Consider the following 3,579-nt stretch of genomic DNA (forward strand, 5'->3'; position numbering starts at 1 on the left):
AAAGAAAAAAAAAACAAAGAAGAAAAATATTAAGTAGCAACATTCCCTCCAGTGAACACATGCTTGTTTTCCGGTTGTTAAATATTAACTCATATTCAAGATATACTGCTTTAAAAATATTATATATACAAGGCTGGGGATGTAGCTCAAGTTGGTAAAGTACTTGACTAGCGTACAGGAAACCTAGGTTTGATCCTTAGGACCACTTCAAGTGGTGACAAATGCCTGTCACTCAGCATTTGGGAGATGGTAGCAGGAGAGCCTAAGGTCAAGGTGACATTCAACTACCTAGCAAGTTTGAGGCCACTCTAAGCAACGTGAAAGCCTGTCTCAAAGCAGATAAATAAGCGTCAGTGGGATGTCTGGGTATAACAGCTCCTGTCCCCAGGCTTCATGCCTGAGTGTGAGCCCCAGGCCCACACAGTGGAAGGAACCAACTGGTTTCCACAAACTGATCTCTGATCCCCACATCCCACTGTGGCATGCACACCTGCCGCGGACTGACTCTCTTGGAGATCAAAAACCGAGGGAGAATAGGGGTGAAGGCTCAGGAGAACCCAGGATTTGGCGAATGACAGACAGACACAACTCTAATGAGATTTGAATCTGCTGCAACTTTACTAAGATTCAAGCATCACTTTTAAGAGATTACAGAAGGAAGTTGGCAGACATTAAGGTGCGAATCTTTGTCCAAGTGAGCCGGTCTTTTGGTTTCTCCCGTAGTTTTAGTTTCTGCAAACCGCAAGTCACTTGTTGGAGCAGCTGCTGCTGTTGTCTCCTTTTGATTTTTTTTTCGCTTCCAGCGGCGCTGGTCGCACCAGTCTGTCCGGGACCCAGATGGGGGAGTCCGCATCCTGTGGGAACACACAAGCATACCCTCGTCCCGAAGTTATGAGCACATCTGGTCTTTTCCATGTACAAGACAAAAGATCCTTCCATAAAACTTGGGGAAGACTTGAGTTAATCTCAGCTGCCCAATGAACCATAGCAGTAGTTTTTCCTTGTTCGTCGGTGTTGAGGTGATTAATAATAAATAAAGCATCTGAGAGTAAATGATGAGGAGTGAAATATGTATTAGCAGATTGCAACGGTTCTATTTGACTTTTCAGTGTTTGATGGGCTCTTTCAATTATAGCCTGTCCTTGAGGATTATAAGGAATTCCAGTAGGGTGACTTATTTTCCATTGAAGGCAAAATGTTTCAAATGCCTTAGAAGTATATGCAGGGCCATTATCAGTTTTTAACTGAAAAGGCTTGCCCATTACAGCAAAACAATGGGACATGTGCTGAACCACATCTTTTACCGCTTCTCCAGTTCTTGCTGAGGCAAATACCAGATGTGAGAAAGTATCTATAGTGACACGTACATAGCTCAATTTTCCAAAAGATGGAATGTGAGTAACATTCATTTGCCAGAGGACATTGGTTTTAAGTCCCCTGGGATTAACCCTTAATTTTAAGGGATGATAGGTTTGAGGACAATTAGAACAATTTTTAACAATCTGCCTTGCTTGTTTTTTGTGATGTTAAACATTCTTTTTAAAGCCAAGGTGTTTTGATGATGTAAAGCATGACTTTTTTCTGCCTCCACTACTGTGGAGACAGCTATTCTTGTCAATAAATCTGCCATAGCATTACCATGAGCCAAAGGTCCTGGCAGGTTGGTATGTCCTCTTATATGACCAATAAAGAATTTTTTAGACCTTTGACGAATAAGAGTTTGTAACCTTTTTAGCAATGGAAGAATGGTAGAGTTTCCAGAAAGTAAAGCAGTTTCTATAGCTGGAAAAAAGATTAATAACATATTTCGAGTCCAAATATAAATTGACCTTTTGAGGGAAAGTTTTAAAGGCTAAAATAACAGCTTTAATTTCTGCTTGCTGAGCAGAAGTCTGTTCTCCTTCCTCCACTAGTGGCTTCTGTCCTTCTACAAAAACCACAGCTCTTCCATAGGAGGAGCCATCGGTAAAAACTGTAAGAGCTCCTGATAATGGGTCAGGAGAGCAGAGCCTCGGGAAAATCAATTCAACATTTTTTGTAAATTCCACTAAAGGATGACATGGGTAATGGAATAAAATTTTCCCCTCATAGCCTTGAAGAGCTATAATCCAATCGTCATTATTGTGAATTAAATGTTCAATTTGCATTTTATTATATGGCGTTATTATTTCCCTAACATCTTTCCCAAACAATTCCCGAGATCTCTGTCTTCCCTTAATTATTAACAAAGAACACATAAAAGGATAATCAGCTATCATCTTTGATTGAGTATGAGGCAAGTGTATCCATTCTAATATTCCCTCCTGCCAAAGACAGGCAGTCGGTGTATAATTAGTAGAAAATATTAGCAAAGACCATTTTTGATTATAATTTTTTTGTTTTAATCTGGCAGAATTTAAGGCCTCTTTTATAATTTTTAAGGCCTCAAGTGCCTCCACAGAAAAACTCCTTGCTGATTTTGGATAGTGAATTCTGGAGCTGTCGGATTCAAAGAAGAAGTCAACTCTAGAGAGGAGTCAACTTGTCCCACTCTTCCTCATGCTCTCCCTTTTGTTTGGGGCCAGGAGAGAGCCCCTTACCCAGTTTTTTGACTCTTCTTTCTCATCCTCTTTATCCTCCTTATCAAGAGGAGATCCATCCTTATGCAATTTAGATTTACACTTATTCTTCCAGTGTTTCCCTTTTTTACACTGGGGGCATAAGCCTGGAGGGCCCTTTCTATCACAGCCCTTGAGTTTTCTGCAATCCTTTTGCAGATGACCTGTTTTCCCACAATTATAACAAGAGATTCCTTGGGAGGGGCCTTTTCCATTACCTCCTCCAAATGTCTTTTTTACATAGGCGCTGAATTTCTGTCCTTTCATGACTGCAGCATAGGCCATACCCTGGACTATTGCTGGTGAGGCATCCATACATGCTTTTTTATAATCCTGAACAGATAGAAACATTTTACCATCCTTAGTCATATGTTGCCCCATGGTTACCGAGATTACTTACCTTTACCAGCCGGACTGCAGATCCCTGGTAAGATCCGATCCTAGGTCCTGTAAAGAAAAGAAAGGAAGGAAAAGATTACCTGTCCTTCAAGTCCCTGTTCGGGCGCCACCTGCCAAGGACTGACTCTCTTGGAGATCGAAGACCAAGGGAGAACAGGGGTGAAGGCTCAGGAGAACCCAGGATTCGGCAAATGACAGACAGACACAACTCTAATGAGATTTGAATCTGCTGCAACTTTACTAAGATTCAAGCATCACTTTTAAGAGATTACAGAAGGAAGTTGGCAGACATAAAAGTTTCCATAGAAAATGATTACAGATAATTAATTATTCCTAACAAGTCTTGTGGTCAGGGCCAGGTGGGCAGAGCTTTTCTTAGAAATTCGTCTCACACCACTAACTAACTGTGCTTTCTCATGGCCCTAAATCATATCTGCCCTCAAGGTAACCAAGGTAACCCAAACATCATTCTTCAGGATTCCACCCCCAGGGTTTGTTTCAATATTGAATGTCTGACTTCATGTTATCAAGAATATCTTGCCTTTCTTTCCTATCTAAAATGCACCAGGGGTTTCTCATTCTG

At 41.1% G+C, this 3,579-nt stretch overlaps 1 long non-coding RNA gene across 1 annotated transcript; it reads right to left on the reverse strand.

Moving 5' to 3' along the window:
* Positions 1-594: 594 nt before the first annotated feature.
* On the reverse strand, positions 595-3,346 carry LOC126510149 (uncharacterized). Its single transcript, XR_007594327.1, has 2 exons — positions 3,077-3,346; positions 595-854 (listed from the first exon to the last, which is right to left on the reverse strand). It is a non-coding gene; the product is annotated as an uncharacterized lncRNA (long non-coding RNA).
* Between the last annotated feature and the right edge of the window lie 233 nt (positions 3,347-3,579).

Source organism: Alexandromys fortis, unplaced genomic scaffold (genome assembly GCF_014885135.2).
Source record: "Alexandromys fortis isolate MF-2015 unplaced genomic scaffold, M_Fortis_MF-2015_v1.1 scaffold_31, whole genome shotgun sequence".
NCBI lineage: Eukaryota > Metazoa > Chordata > Mammalia > Rodentia > Cricetidae > Alexandromys > Alexandromys fortis.